The sequence below is a fragment of the Dromaius novaehollandiae genome, chromosome 26 (assembly GCF_036370855.1).
Source record: "Dromaius novaehollandiae isolate bDroNov1 chromosome 26, bDroNov1.hap1, whole genome shotgun sequence".
NCBI classification, from domain to species: Eukaryota; Metazoa; Chordata; class Aves; order Casuariiformes; family Dromaiidae; genus Dromaius; species Dromaius novaehollandiae.
In genome coordinates this window covers 1,010,278-1,026,378 of record NC_088123.1, presented here as the reverse complement: position 1 = coordinate 1,026,378, position 16,101 = coordinate 1,010,278, and positions in this window count along the sequence as shown.

Here is a 16,101-nt window from a genome sequence, read left to right as displayed (position 1 = left end):
GCTCATGGCTGCCGGCTGTGATTGTGAGGTCACAGCAGCCTCAGTGCCTCATAGTTTAGTGTCCAGCGTCCTCTGCTGGCTCTGTTTGTGAGGTCACAGCAGACTCAGTGCCTCCTCTGCCAGTGCCATGCTCATGGCTGCCGGCTGTGATTGTGAGGTCACAGCAGCCTCAGTGCCTCATAGTTTAGTGTCCAGCGTCCCCTGCTGGCTGTGCTTGTGAGGTCACAGCAGACTCAGTGCCTCAAAAGTTGGTGTCCAGCCCCCCCTGCTGGCTGTGCTTGTGAGGTCACAGCAGCCCCAGTGCCTCCTCTGCCAGTGTCAGGCTCATGGCTGCTGGCTGTGCTTCTGAGGTCACAGCAGCCTCAGTGTCTCCATGGATAGTGCCATGCTCATGGCTGCTGGCTGTGCTTGTGAGGTCACAGCAGCCTCAGTGCCTCTGAGGCCAGTGGCAGGCTCATGGCTGCTGGCTGTGCTTGTGAGCTCACAGTAGCCTGAATGCCTCCTAGGCCAGTGGCAGGCTCATGGCTGCTGGCTGTGCTTGTGAGGTCACAGCAGCCTCAGTGCCTCATAATTTAGTGTCCAGCGTCCCCTGCTGGCTCTGTTTGTGAGGTCACAGCAGACTCAGTGCCTCAAAAGTTGGTGTCCAGCCACCCCTGCTGGCTGTGCTTGTGAGGTCACAGCAGCCCCAGTGCCTCCTCTGCCAGTGTCAGGCTCATGGCTGCTGGTTGTGCTTGTGAGGTCACAGCAGCCTCAGTGCCTCCGAGGCCAGTGCCACGCTCATGGCTGCTGGCGGTGCTTGTGATGTCACCGCAGCCTCAGTGCCTCATAATTTAGTGTCCAGCGTCCCCTGCTGGCTCTGCTTGTGAGGTCACAGCAGACTCAGTGCCTCAAAAGTAAGTGTGCAGCACCCCCTGCAGGCTGTGCTTGTGAGGTCACAGCAGCCTCAGTGCCTCACCGGCCCGTATCAGGCTCATGGCTGCTGGCTGTGCTTGTGACGTCACAGCAGCCTCAGTGCCTCTAAGGCCAGTGGCAGGCTCATGGCTGCTGGCTGTGCTTGTGAGGTCACAGCTGCCTCAGTGCCTCCTAGGCCAGTATCAGGCTCATGACTGCTGGCTGTGCTTCTGACGTCACAGCAGCCTCAGTGCCTCTCAGGCCAGTATCATGCTCATGGCTGCTGCCTGTGCTTGTGAGGTCACAGCAGACTCAGTGCCTCAAAAATTGGTGTCCAGCGCCCCCTGCTGGCTGTGCTTGTGAGGTCAGAGCAGCCCCAGTGCCTCCTCTGCCAGTGTCAGGCTCATGGCTGCTGGCTGTGCTTGTGAGGTCACAGCAGCCTCAGTGTCTGCATGGATAGTGCCATGCTCATGGCTGCTGGCTGTGCTTGTGAGGTCACAGCAGCCTCAGTGCCTCTAAGGCCAGTGGCAGGCTCATGGCTGCTGGCTGTGATTGTGACGTCACAGAAGCCTCAGTGCCTCATAATTTAGTGTCCAGCGTCCCCTGCTGGCTCTGTTTGTGAGGTCACAGCAGAGTCAGTGCCTCAAAAGATAGTGTCTAGCGCCCATTGCTGGCTGTGCTTGTGAGGTCACACCAGCCTCAGTGCCTCATAGGCCAGTATCAGGCTCATGGCTGCTGGCTGTGCTTGTGAGGTCACAGCAGCCTCTGTACCTCCTCTGCCAGTGCAGTCTCTTGGCTGCAGGCTGTGCTTGTGAGGTCACAGCAGGCTCAGTGCCTCATAGTTTAGTGTCCAGCGTCCCCTGCTGGCTGTGCTTGTGAGGTCACAGCAGCCTCAGTGCCTCCTCTGCCAGTGCCATGCTCATGGCTGCTGGCTGTGATTGTGAGGTCACAGCAGCCTCAGTGCCTCATAGTTTAGTGTACAGCGTCCACTGCTGGCTCTGCTCGTGAGGTCACAGCAGACTCAGTGCCTCCTCTGCTAGTGTCAGGCTCATGGCTGCTGGCTGTATTTCCAAGGTCACAGCAGACTCAGTGCCTCCTAGGCAAGTGGCAGACTCATGGTTGCTGGCTGTGCTTCTGAGGTCACAGCAGCCTCAGTGCCTCATAGTTTAGTGTACAGCGTCCACTGCTGGCTCTGCTTGTGAGGTCACAGCAGACTCAGTGCCTCCTCTGCCAGTGCCATGCTCATGGCTGCCGGCTGTGATTGTGAGGTCACAGCAGCCTCAGTGCCTCATAGTTTAGTGTCCAGCGTCCTCTGCTGGCTCTGTTTGTGAGGTCACAGCAGACTCAGTGCCTCAAAAGTAAGTGTGCAGCGCCCCCTGCTGGCTGTGCTTGTGACATCACAGCAGCCTCAGTGACTCTCAGGCCAGTATCAGGCTCATGGCTGCTGGCTGTGCTTGTGAGGTCACAGCTGCCTCACTGCCTCCTAGGCCAGTATCAGGCTCATGGCTGCTGGCTGTGCTTCTGAGGTCACAGCAGCCTGAATGCCTCCTAGGCCAGTGGCAGGCTCATGGCTTCTGGCTGTGCTTGTGACGTCACAGCAGCCTCAGTGCCTCATAGTATAGTGTCAAGCGTCCCCTGCTGGCTGTGATTGTGAGGTCACAGCAGACTCAGTGCCTCAATAGTTGGTGTCCAGCGCCCCCTGCTGGCTGTGCTTGTGAGGTCACAGCAGCCTCAGGCTCATGGCTGCTGGCTGTGCTTGTGAGGTCACAGCAGCCTCAGTGTCTCCATGGATAGTGCCATGCTCATGGCTGCTGGCTGTGCTTTTGAGGTCACAGCAGCCTCAGTGCCTCTAAGGCCAGTGGCAGGCTCATGGCTGCTGGCTGTGCTTGTGAGCTCACAGCAGCCTGAATGCCTCCTAGGCCAGTGGCAGGCTCATGGCTGCTGGCTGTGCTTGTGAGGTCACAGCAGCCTCAGTGCCTCATAATTTAGTGCCCAGCGTCCCCTGCTGGCTCTGTTTGTCAGGTCACAGCAGACTCAGTGCCTCCTAGGTTAGTGTCCAGCGCCCCCTGCTGGCTGTGCTTGTGAGGTCACACCAGCCTCAGTGCCTCATAGGCCAGTATCAGGCTCATGGCTGCTGGCTGTGCTTGTGAGGTCACAGCAGCCTCAGTTCCTCTAAGGCCAGTGGCAGGCTCATGGCTGCTGGCTGTGATTGTGAGGTCACAGCAGCCTCAGTGCCTCATAGTTTAGTGTCCAGCGTCCTCTGCTGGCTCTGTTTGTGAGGTCACAGCAGAGTCAGTGCCTCAAAAGATAGTGTCCAGCGCCCATTGCTGGCTGTGCTTGTGAGGTCACAGCAGCCTCAGTGCCTCCCAGGCCAATTTCAGGCTCCTGGCTGCTGGCTGTGCTTCTGACGTCACAGCAGCCTCAGTGCCTCCTAGGCCAGTGGCAGGCTCATGGCTGCTGGCTGTGCTTGTGACGTCACAGCAGCCTCAGTGCCTCATAGTTTAGTGTCCAGCGTCCCCTGCTGGCTGTGCTTGTGAGGTCACAGCAGACCCAGTGCCTCAAAAGTTGGTGTCCAGCCCCCCCTGCTGGCTGTGATTGTGAGGTCACAGCAGCCCCAGTGCCTCCTCTGCCAGTGTCAGGCTCATGGCTGCTGGCTGTGCTTGTGACGTCACAGCAGCCTCAGTGTCTCCATGGATAGTGCCATGCTCATGGCTGCTGGCTGTGCTTGTGAGGTCAAAGCAGCCTCAGTGCCTCCTAGGCCAGTGGCAGGCTCATGGCTGCTGGCTGTGATTGTGAGGTCACAGCAGCCTCAGTGCCTCATAATTTAGTGTCCAGCGTCCCCTGCTGGCTGTGCTTGTGAGGTCACAGCAGACTCAGTGCCTCAAAAGTTGGTGTCCAGCCCCCCCTGCTGGCTGTGCTTGTGAGGTCACAGCAGCCCCAGTGCCTCCTAGGCCAGTGGCAGGCTCATGGCTGCTGGCTGTGCTTGTGAGGTCACAGCAGCCTCAGTGCCTCCGAGGCCAGTGCCACGCTCATGGCTGCTGGCTGTGCTTGTGAGGTCACAGCAGCCTCAGTGCCTCATAGTTTAGTGTCCAGCGTCCCCTGCTGGCTGTGCTTGTGAGGTCACAGCAGACTCAGTGCCTCAAAAGTAAGTGTGCAGCACCCCCTGCAGGCTGTGCTTGTGAGGTCACAGCAGCCTCAGTGCCTCACCGGCCCGTATCAGGCTCATGGCTGCTGGCTGTGCTTGTGACGTCACAGCAGCCTCAGTGCCTCCTCTGCCAGTGGCAGGCTCATGGCTGCTGGCTGTGCTTGTGAGGTCACAGCAGACTCAGTGCCTCCTAGGCCAGTATCAGGCTCATGACTGCTGGCTGTGCTTCTGACGTCACAGCAGCCTCAGTGCCTCTCAGGCCAGTATCATGCTCATGGCTGCTGGCTGTGCTTGTGAGGTCACAGCAGACTCAGTGCCGCATAGTTTAGTGTCCAGCGTCCCCTGCTGGCTCTGCTTGTGAGGTCACAGCAGACTCTGTGATTCATAGGTAAGTATACAGCGCCCCCTCCTGGCTGTGCTTGTGTAGTCACAGCAGCCTCAGTGCCTCATAGGCCAATGTCAGGCTCCTGGCTGCTGGCTGTGCTTCTGACGTCACAGCAGCCTCAGTGCCTCCTAGGCCATGGCAGGCTCATGGCTGCTGCCTGTGCTTGTGAGGTCACAGCAGCCTCAGTGTTTCCATGGATAGTGCCATGCTCATGGCTGCTGGCTGTGCTTGTGAGCTCACAGCAGCCTGAAAGCCTCCTGGGCCAGTGGCAGGCTCATGGCTGCTGGCTGTGCTTGTGAGGTCACAGCAGCCTCAGTGCCTCATAGTTTAGTGTCCAGCGTCCCCTGCTGGCTGTGCTTGTGAGGTCACAGCAGACTCAGTGTCTCAAAAGTTCGTGTGCAGCGCCCCCTGCTGGCTGTGCTTGTGAGGTCATAGCAGCCTCAGTGCCTCTCAGGCCAGTATCATGCTCATGGCTGCTGGCTGTGCTTGTGAGGTCACAGCAGGCTGTATGCCCCCTAGGCCAGTGTCAGGGTCATGGCTGCTGGCTGTGCTTCTGAGGTCACGCAAGCCTGAATGCCTCCTTGGCCGTGGCAGTCTCTTGGCTGCTGGCTGTGCTTGTGAGGTCACAGCAGCCTCAGTGCCTCATAGTTTAGTGTACAGCGTCCACTACTGGCTCTGCTTGTAAGGTCACAGCAGACTCAGTGCCTCCTCTGCCAGTGCCATGCTTATGGCTGCTGGCTGTGATTGTGAGGTCACAGCAGACTCTGTGCCTCATAGGTAAGTGTCCAGCGCCCCCTGCTGGCTGTGCTTGTGACGTCACAGCAGCCTCAGTGCCTCATAGGCCAATAACAGGTTCATGGCTGCTGGCTGTGCTTGTGACGTCACAGCAGCCTCAGTGCCTCCTAGGCCATGGCATGCTTATGGCTGCTGCCTGTGCTTGTGAGGTCACAGCAGACTCAGTGCCTCAAAAATTGGTGTCCAGCGCCCCCTGCTGGCTGTGCTTGTGACATCACAGCAGCCTCAGTGACTCTGAGGCCAGTATCAGGCTCATGGCTGCTGGCTGTGCTTGTGAGGTCACAGCTGCCTCACTGCCTCCTAGGCCAGTATCAGGCTCATGGCTGCTGGCTGTGCTTCTGAGGTCACAGCAGCCTGAATGCCTCCTAGGCCAGTGGCAGGCTCATGGCTGCTGGCTGTGCTTGTGACGTCACAGCAGCCTCAGTGCTTCATAGTATAGTGTCCAGCGTCCCCTGCTGGCTGTGCTTGTGAGGTCACAGCAGACTCAGTGCCTCAAAAGTTGGTGTCCAGCGCCCCCTGCTGGCTGTGCTTGTGAGGTCACAGCAGCCTCAGTGTCTCCATGGATAGTGCCATGCTCATGGCTGCTGGCTGTGCTTTTGAGGTCACAGCAGCCTCAGTGCCTCTAAGGCCAGTGGCAGGCTCATGGCTGCTGGCTGTGCTTGTGAGCTCACAGCAGCCTGAATGCCTCCTAGGCCAGTGGCAGGCTCATGGCTGCTGGCTGTGCTTGTGAGGTCACAGCAGCCTCAGTGCCTCATAATTTAGTGTCCAGCGTCCCCTGCTGGCTCTGTTTGTCAGGTCACAGCAGACTCAGTGCCTCCTAGGTTAGTGTCCAGCGCCCCCTGCTGGCTGTGCTTGTGAGGTCACAGCAGCCTCAGTGCCTCATAGGCCAGTATCAGGCTCATGGCTGCTGGCTGTGCTTGTGTGGTCACAGCAGCCTCAGTGCCTCTAAGGCCAGTGGCAGGCTCATGGCTGCTGGCTGTGATTGTGAGGTCACAGCAGCCTCAGTGCCTCATAGTTTAGTGTCCAGCGTCCTCTGCTGGCTCTGTTTGTGAGGTCACAGCAGAGTCAGTGCCTCAAAAGATAGTGTCCAGCGCCCATTGCTGGCTGTGCTTGTGAGGTCACACCAGCCTCAGTGCCTCCCAGGCCAATATCAGGCTCCTGGCTGCTGGCTGTGCTTCTGACGTCACAGCAGCCTCAGTGCCTCATAGTTTAGTGTCCAGCGTCCCCTGCTGGCTCTGTTTGTGAGGTCACAGCAGAGTCAGTGCCTCAAAAGATAGTGTCCAGCGCCCATTGCTGGCTGTGCTTGTGAGGTCAAACCAGCCTCAGTGCCTCCCAGGCCAATATCAGGCTCCTGGCTGCTGGCTGTGCTTCTGACGTCACAGCAGCCTCAGTGCCTCCTAGGCCAGTGGCAGGCTCATGGCTGCTGGCTGTGCTTGTGACGTCACAGCAGCCTCAGTGCCTCAAAAGTTGGTGTCCACCCCCCCCTGCTGGCTGTGCTTGTGAGGTCACAGCAGCCCCAGTGCCTCCTCTGCCAGTGTCAGGCTCATGGCTGCTGGCTGTGCTTGTGACGTCACAGCAGCCTCAGTGTCTCCATGGATAGTGCCATGCTCATGGCTGCTGGCTGTGCTTGTGAGGTCAAAGCAGCCTCAGTGCCTCTGAGGCCAGTGGCAGGCTCATGGCTGCTGCCTGTCCTTGTGAGCTCACAGTAGCCTGAATGCCTCCTAGGCCAGTGGCAGGCTCATGGCTGCTGGCTGTGATTGTGAGGTCACAGCAGCCTCAGTGCCTCATAATTTAGTGTCCAGCGTCCCCTGCTGGCTTTGCTTGTGAGGTCACAGCAGCCCCAGTGCCTCCTCTGCCAGTGTCATGCTCATGGCTGCTGGCTGTGCTTGTGAGGTCACAGCAGCCTCAGTGCCTCCGAGGCCAGTGGCAGGCTCATGGCTGCTGGCTGTGATTGTGAGGTCACAGCAGCCTCAGTGCCTCATAGTTTAGTGTCCAGCGTCCCCTGCTGGCTGTGCTTGTGAGGTCACAGCAGCCCCAGTGCCTCCTCTGCCAGTGTCAGGCTCATGGCTGCTGGCTGTGCTTCTGAGGTCACAGCAGCCTCAGTGTCTCCATGGATAGTGCCATGCTCATGGCTGCTGGCTGTGCTTGTGAGGTCACAGCAGCCTCAGTGCCTCTCAGGCCAGTGGCAGGCTCATGGCTGCTGGCTGTGCTTGTGAGCTCACAGCAGCCTGAATGCCTCCTAGGACAGTGGCAGGCTCATGGCTGCTGGCTGTGCTTGTGAGGTCACAGCAGCCTCAGTACCTCCTCTGCCAGTTGCAGTCTCTTGGCTGCTGGCTGTGCTTGTGAGGTCACAGCAGACTCAGTGCCTCCTCTGCCAGTGGCAGGCTCATGGCTGCTGGCTGTGATTGTGAGGTCACAGCAGCCTGAATGCCTCCTAGACCCGTGGCAGTCTCATGGCTGCTGGCTGTGCTTGTGAGGTCCCAGCTGCCTCAGTGCCTCATAGGCCAGTATCATGCTCATGGCTGCTGCCTGTGCTTGTGAGGTCACAGCAGCCTCAGTGCCTCATAGTATAGTGTCCAGCGTCCCCTGCTGGCTGTGATTGTGAGGTCACAGCAGACTCAGTGCCTCAAAAGTTGGTGTCCAGCGCCCCCTGCTGGCTGTGCTTGTGAGGTCACAGCAGCCTCAGTGTCTCCATGGATAGTGCCATGCTCATGGCTGCTGGCTGTGCTTTTGAGGTCACAGCAGCCTCAGTGACTCTAAGGCCAGTGGCAGGCTCATGGCTGCTGGCTGTGCTTGTGAGCTCACAGCAGCCTGAATGCCTCCTAGGCCAGTGGCAGGCTCATGGCTGCCGGCTGTGCTTGTGAGGTCACAGCAGCCTCAGTGCCTCATAATTTAGTGTCCAGCGTCCCCTGCTGGCTCTGTTTGTCAGGTCACAGCAGACTCAGTGCCTCCTAGGTTAGTGTCCAGCGCCCCCTGCTGGCTGTGCTTGTGAGGTCACAGCAGCCTCAGTGCCTCATAGGCCAGTATCAGGCTCATGGCTGCTGGCTGTGCTTGTGAGGTCACAGCAGCCTCAGTTCCTCTAAGGCCAGTGGCAGGCTCATGGCTGCTGGCTGTGATTGTGAGGTCACAGCAGCCTCAGTGCCTCATAGTTTAGTGTCCAGCGTCCTCTGCTGGCTCTGTTTGTGAGGTCAAAGCAGAGTCAGTGCCTCAAAAGATAGTGTCCAGCGCCCATTGCTGGCTGTGCTTGTGAGGTCACACCAGCCTCAGTGCCTCCCAGGCCAATATCAGGCTCCTGGCTGCTGGCTGTGCTTCTGACGTCACAGCAGCCTCAGTGCCTCATAGTTTAGTGTACAGCGTCCCCTGCTGGCTCTGTTTGTGAGGTCACAGCAGAGTCAGTGCCTCAGAGTTTAGTGTCCAGCACCCATTGCTGGCTGTGCTTGTGAGGTCACACCAGCCTCAGTGCCTCCCAGGCCGATATCAGGCTCCTGGCTGCTGGCTGTGCTTCCGAGGTCACAGCAGCCTCAGTGCCTCCTAGGCCAGTGGCAGGCTCATGGCTGCTGCCTGTGCTTGTGAGGTCACAGCAGCCTCAGTGCCTCATAATTTAGTGTCCAGCGCCCCCTGCTGGCTGTGCTTGTGAGGTTAGAGCAGCCCCAGTGCCTCCTCTGCCAGTGTCAGGCTCATGGCTGCTGGCTGTGCTTGTGACGTCACAGCAGCCTCAGTGCCTCATAATTTAGTGTCCAGCGTCCCCTGCTGGCTCTGATTGTGAGGTCACAGCAGAGTCAGTGCCTCAGAAGATAGTGTCCAGCGCCCATTGCTGGCTGTGCTTGTGAGGTCACACCAGCCTCTGTACCTCCTCTGCCAGTGGCAGGCTCTTGGCTGCTGGCTGTGCTTGTGAGGTCACAGCAGGCTCAGTGCCTCATAGTTTAGTGTCCAGCGTCCTCTGCTGGCTCTGTTTGTGAGGTCACAGCAGACTCAGTGCCTCAAAAGTTCGTGTGCTGCGCCCCCTGCTGGCTGTGCTTGTGAGGTCATAGCAGCCTCAGTGCCTCTCAGGCCAGTATCATGCTCATGGCTGCTGGCTGTGCTTGTGAGGTCACAGCAGGCTGTATGCCCCCTAGGCCAGTGTCAGGGTCATGGCTGCTGGCTGTGCTTCTGAGGTCACGCAAGCCTGAATGCCTCCTTGGCCGTGGCAGTCTCATGGCTGCTGGCTGTGCTTGTGAGGTCACAGCAGCCTCAGTGCCTCATAGTTTAGTGTACAGCGTCCACTACTGGCTCTGCTTGTAAGGTCACAGCAGACTCACTGCCTCCTCTGCCAGTGCCATGCTTATGGCTGCTGGCTGTGATTGTGAGGTCACAGCAGCCTCTGTGCCTCATAGGTAAGTGTCCAGCGCCCCCTACTGGCTGTGCTTGTGACGTCACAGCAGCCTCAGTGCCTCATAGGCCAATATCAGGCTCCTGGCTGCTGGCTGTGCTTGTGACGTCACAGCAGCCTCAGTGCCTCCTCTACCAGTGGCAGTCTCTTGGCTGCTGGCTGTGCTTGTGAGGTCACAGCAGGCTCAGTGCCTCATAGTTTAGTGTCCAGCGTCCCCTGCTGGCTGTGCTTGTGAGGTCACACCAGCCTCAGTGCCTCCTCTGCCAGTGCCATGCTCATGGCTGCTGGCTGTGATTGTGAGGTCACAGCAGCCTCAGTGCCTCATAGTTTAGTGTACAGCGTCCACTGCTGGCTCTGCTTGTGAGGTCACAGCAGACTCAGTGCCTCCTCTGCTAGTGTCAGGCTCATGGCTGCTGGCTGTACTTCCAAGGTCACAGCAGACTCAGTACCTCCTAGGCAAGTGGCAGACTCATGGTTGCTGGCTGTGCTTCTGAGGTCACAGCAGCCTCAGTGCCTCATAGTTTAGTGTACAGCGTCCACTGCTGGCTCTGCTTGTGAGGTCACAGCAGACTCAGTGCCTCAAAAGTAAGTGTGCAGCGCCCCCTGCTGGCTGTGCTTGTGACATCACAGCAGCCTCAGTGACTCTGAGGCCAGTATCAGGCTCATGGCTGCTGGCTGTGCTTGTGAGGTCACAGCTGCCTCACTGCCTCCTAGGCCAGTATCAGGCTCATGGCTGCTGGCTGTGCTTCTGAGGTCACAGCAGCCTGAATGCCTCCTAGGCCAGTGGCAGGCTCATGGCTGCTGGCTGTGCTTGTGACGTCACAGCAGCCTCAGTGCCTCATAGTATAGTGTCCAGAGTCCCCTGCTGGCTGTGATTGTGAGGTCACAGCAGACTCAGTGCCTCAAAAGTTGGTGTCCAGCGCCCCCTGCTGGCTGTGCTTGTGAGTTCACAGCAGCCTCAGGCTCATGGCTGCTGGCTGTGCTTGTGAGGTCACAGCAGCCTCAGTGTCTCCATGGATAGTGCCATGCTCATGGCTGCTGGCTGTGCTTTTGAGGTCACAGCAGCCTCAGTGCCTCTAAGGCAAGTGGCAGGCTCATGGCTGCTGGCTGTGCTTGTGAGCTCACAGCAGCCTGAATGCCTCCTAGGCCAGTGGCAGGCTCATGGCTGCTGGCTGTGCTTGTGAGGTCACAGCAGCCTCAGTGCCTCATAATTTAGTGTCCAGCGTCCCCTGCTGGCTCTGTTTGTCAGGTCACAGCAGACTCAGTGCCTCCTAGGTTAGTGTCCAGCGCCCCCTGCTGGCTGTGCTTGTGAGGTCACACCAGCCTCAGTGCCTCATAGGCCAGTATCAGGCTCATGGCTGCTGGCTGTGCTTGTGAGGTCACAGCAGCCTCAGTTCCTCTAAGGCCAGTGGCAGGCTCATGGCTGCTGGCTGTGCTTGTGAGGTCACAGCAGCCTCATTGCCTCATAGTTTAGTGTCCAGCGTCCTCTGCTGGCTCTGTTTGTGAGGTCACAGCAGAGTCAGTGCCTCAAAAGATAGTGTCCAGCGCCCATTGCTGGCTGTGCTTGTGAGGTCACACCAGCCTCAGTGCCTCCCAGGCCAATATCAGGCTCCTGGCTGCTGGCTGTGCTTCTGACGTCACAGCAGCCTCAGTGCCTCATAGTTTAGTGTCCAGCGTCCCCTGCTGGCTCTGTTTGTGAGGTCACAGCAGAGTCAGTGCCTCAAAAGATAGTGTCCAGCGCCCATTGCTGGCTGTGCTTGTGAGGTCACACCAGCCTCAGTGCCTCCCAGGCCAATATCAGGCTCCTGGCTGCTGGCTGTGCTTCTGACGTCACAGCAGCCTCAGTGCCTCCTCGGCCAGTGGCAGGCTCATGGCTGCTGGCTGTGCTTGTGAGGTCACAGCAGACTCAGTGCCTCAAAAATTGGTGTCCAGCGCCCCCTGCTGGCTGTGCTTGTGAGGTTAGAGCAGCCCCAGTGCCTCCTCTGCCAGTGTCAGGCTCATGGCTGCTGGCTGTGATTGTGAGGTCACAGCAGCCTCAGTGCCTCATAATTTAGTGTCCAGCGTCCCCTGCTGGCTCTGTTTGTGAGGTCACAGCAGAGTCAGTGCCTCAAAAGATAGTGTCCAGGGCCCATTGCTGGCTGTGCTTGTGAGGTCACACCAGCCTCAGTGCCTCATAGGCCAGTATCAGGCTCATGGCTGCTGGCTGTGCTTGTGAGGTCACAGCAGCCTCTGTACCTCCTCTGCCAGTGGCAGGCTCTTGGCTGCTGGCTGTGCTTGTGAGGTCACAGCAGGCTCAGTGCCTCATAGTATAGTGTCCAGCGTCCCCTGCTGGCTGTGCTTGTGAGGTCACAGCAGCCTCAGTGCCTCATAGTTTAGTGTACAGCGTCCACTGCTGGCTGTGCTTGTGAGGTCACAGCAGACTCAGTGCCTCCTCTGCCAGTGCCATGCTCATGGCTGCCGGCTGTGATTGTGAGGTCACAGCAGCCTCAGTGCCTCATAGTTTAGTGTCCAGCGTCCTCTGCTGGCTCTGTTTGTGAGGTCACAGCAGACTCAGTGCCTCAAAAGTAAGTGTGCAGCGCCCCCTGCTGGCTGTGCTTGTGACATCACAGCAGCCTCAGTGACTCTGAGGCCAGTATCAGGCTCATGGCTGCTGGCTGTGCTTGTGAGGTCACAGCTGCCTCACTGCCTCCTAGGCCAGTATCAGGCTCATGGCTGCTGGCTGTGCTTCTGAGGTCACAGCAGCCTGAATGCCTCCTAGGCCAGTGGCAGGCTCATGGCTGCTGGCTGTGCTTGTGACGTCACAGCAGCCTCAGTGCCTCATAGTATAGTGTCCAGCGTCCCCTGCTGGCTGTGATTGTGAGGTCACAGCAGACTCAGTGCCTCATAGTTGGTGTCCAGCGCCCCCTGCTGGCTGTGCTTGTGAGTTCACAGCAGCCTCAGGCTCATGGCTGCTGGCTGTGCTTGTGAGGTCACAGCAGCCTCAGTGTCTCCATGGATAGTGCCATGCTCATGGCTGCTGGCTGTGCTTTTGAGGTCACAGCAGCCTCAGTGCCTCTAAGGCCAGTGGCAGGCTCATGGCTGCTGGCTGTGCTTGTGAGCTCACAGCAGCCTGAATGCCTCCTAGGCCAGTGGCAGGCTCATGGCTGCTGGCTGTGCTTGTGAGGTCACAGCAGCCTCAGTGCCTCATAATTTAGTGCCCAGCGTCCCCTGCTGGCTCTGTTTGTCAGGTCACAGCAGACTCAGTGCCTCCTAGGTTAGTGTCCAGCGCCCCCTGCTGGCTGTGCTTGTGAGGTCACACCAGCCTCAGTGCCTCATAGGCCAGTATCAGGCTCATGGCTGCTGGCTGTGCTTTTGAGGTCACAGCAGCCTCAGTTCCTCTAAGGCCAGTGGCAGGCTCATGGCTGCTGGCTGTGCTTGTGACGTCACAGCAGCCTCAGTGCCTCATAGTTTAGTGTCCAGCGTCCTCTGCTGGCTCTGTTTGTGAGGTCACAGCAGAGTCAGTGCCTCAAAAGATAGTGTCCAGCGCCCATTGCTGGCTGTGCTTGTGAGGTCACACCAGCCTCAGTGCCTCCCAGGCCAATATCAGGCTCCTGGCTGCTGGCTGTGCTTCTGACGTCACAGCAGCCTCAGTGCCTCATAGTTTAGTGTCCAGCGTCCCCTGCTGGCTCTGTTTGTGAGGTCACAGCAGAGTCAGTGCCTCAAAAGATAGTGTCCAGCGCCCATTGCTGGCTGTGCTTGTGAGGTCACACCAGCCTCAGTGCCTCCCAGGCCAACATCAGGCTCCTGGCTGCTGGCTGAGCTTCTGACGTCACAGCAGCCTCAGTGCCTCCTAGGCCAGTGGCAGGCTCATGGCTGCTGCCCGTGCTTGTGAGGTCACAACAGACTCAGTGCCTCAAAAATTGGTGTCCAGCGCCCCCTGCTGGCTGTGCTTGTGAGGTCAGAGCAGCCCCAGTGCCTCCTCTGCCAGTGTCAGGCTCATGGCTGCTGGCTGTGCTTGTGAGGTCACAGCAGCCTCAGTGCCTCATAATTTAGTGTCCAGCGTCCCCTGCTGGCTCTGTTTGTGAGGTCACAGCAGACTCAGTGCCTCAAAAGATAGTGTCCAGCGCCCATTGCTGGCTCTGCTTGTGAGGTCACACCAGCCTCAGTGCCTCATAGGCCAGTATCAGGCTCATGGCTGCTGGCTGTGCTTGTGAGGTCACAGCAGCCTCTGTACCTCCTCTGCCAGTGGCAGTCTCTTGGCTGCTGGCTGTGCTTGTGAGGTCACAGCAGGCTCAGTGCCTCATAGTTTAGTGTCCAGCGTCCCCTGCTGGCTGTGCTTGTGAGGTCACAGCAGCCTCAGTGCCTCCTCTGCCAGTGCCATGCTCATGGCTGCTGGCTGTGATTGTGAGGTCACAGCAGCCTCAGTGCCTCATAGTTTAGTGTACAGCGTCCACTGCTGGCTCTGCTTGTGAGGTCACAGCAGACTCAGTGCCTCCTCTGCTAGTGTCAGGCTCATGGCTGCTGGCTGTACTTCCAAGGTCACAGCAGACTCAGTGCCTCCTAGGCAAGTGGCAGACTCATGGTTGCTGGCTGTGATTGTGAGGTCACAGCAGCCTCAGTGCCTCATAGTTTAGTGTACAGCGTCCACTGCTGGCTCTGCTTGTGAGGTCACAGCAGACTCAGTGCCTCCTCTGCCAGTGCCATGCTCATGGCTGCCGGCTGTGATTGTGAGGTCACAGCAGCCTCAGTGCCTCATAGTTTAGTGTCCAGCGTCCCCTGCTGGCTGTGATTGTGACGTCACAGCAGCCTCAGTGCCTCATAGTATAGTGTCCAGCGTCCCCTGCTGGCTGTGATTGTGAGGTCACAGCAGACTCAGTGCCTCAAAAGTTGGTGTCCAGCGCCCCCTGCTGGCTGTGCTTGTGAGGTCACAGCAGCCTCAGTGCCTCATAGGCCAGTATCAGGCTCATGGCTGCTGGCTGTGCTTGTGAGGTCACAGCAGCCTCAGTTCCTCTAAGGCCAGTGGCAGGCTCATGGCTGCTGGCTGTGCTTGTGAGGTCACAGCAGCCTCAGTGCCTCATAGTTTAGTGTCCAGCGTCCTCTGCTGGCTCTGTTTGTGAGGTCACAGCAGAGTCAGTGCCTCAAAAGATAGTGTCCAGCGCCCATTGCTGGCTGTGCTTGTGAGGTCACACCAGCCTCAGTGCCTCCCAGGCCAATATCAGGCTCCTGGCTGCTGGCTGTGCTTCTGACGTCACAGCAGCCTCAGTGCCTCATAGTTTAGTGTCCAGCGTCCCCTGCTGGCTCTGTTTGTGAGGTCACAGCAGAGTCAGTGCCTCAAAAGATAGTGTCCAGCGCCCATTGCTGGCTGTGCTTGTGAGGTCACAGCAGCCTCAGTGCCTCCCAGGCCAATATCAGGCTCCTGGCTGCTGGCTGTGCTTCTGACGTCACAGCAGCCTCAGTGCCTCCTAGGCCAGTGGCAGGCTCATGGCTGCTGGCTGTGCTTGTGACGTCACAGCAGCCTCAGTGCCTCAAAAGTTGGTGTCCAGCCCCCCCTGCTGGCTGTGCTTGTGAGGTCACAGCAGCCCCAGTGCCTCCTCTGCCAGTGTCAGGCTCATGGCTGCTGGCTGTGCTTGTGAGGTCACAGCAGCCTCAGTGTCTGCATGGATAGTGCCATGCTCATGGCTGCTGGCTGTGCTTGTGAGGTCAAAGCAGCCTCAGTGCCTCTGAGGCCAGTGGCAGGCTCATGGCTGCTGCCTGTCCTTGTGAGCTCACAGTAGCCTGAATGCCTCCTAGGCCAGTGGCAGGCTCATGGCTGCTGGCTGTGCTTGTGACGTCACAGCAGCCTCAGTGCCTCAAAAGTTGGTGTCCAGCCCCCCCTGCTGGCTGTGCTTGTGAGGTCACAGCAGCCCCAGTGCCTCCTCTGCCAGTGTCAGGCTCATGGCTGCTGGCTGTGCTTGTGACGTCACAGCAGCCTCAGTGTCTCCATGGATAGTGCCATGCTCATGGCTGCTGGCTGTGCTTGTGAGGTCAAAGCAGCCTCAGTGCCTCTGAGGCCAGTGGCAGGCTCATGGCTGCTGCCTGTCCTTGTGAGCTCACAGTAGCCTCAATGCCTCCTAGGCCAGTGGCAGGCTCATGGCTGCTGGCTGTGCTTGTGAGCTCACAGCAGCCTGAATGCCTCCTAGGACAGTGGCAGGCTCATGGCTGCTGGCTGTGCTTGTGAGGTCACAGCAGCCTCAGTACCTCCTCTGCCAGTTGCAGTCTCTTGGCTGCTGGCTGTGCTTGTGAGGTCACAGCAGACTCAGTGCCTCCTCTGCCAGTGGCAGGCTCATGGCTGCTGGCTGTGATTGTGAGGTCACAGCAGCCTGAATGCCTCCTAGACCCGTGGCAGTCTCATGGCTGCTGGCTGTGCTTGTGAGGTCACAGCAGCCTCAGTGCCTCCGAGTCTAGTGGCAGGCTCATGGCTGCTGGCTGTGCTTGTGAGGTCCCAGCTGCCTCAGTGCCTCATAGGCCAGTATCATGCTCATGGCTGCTGCCTGTGCT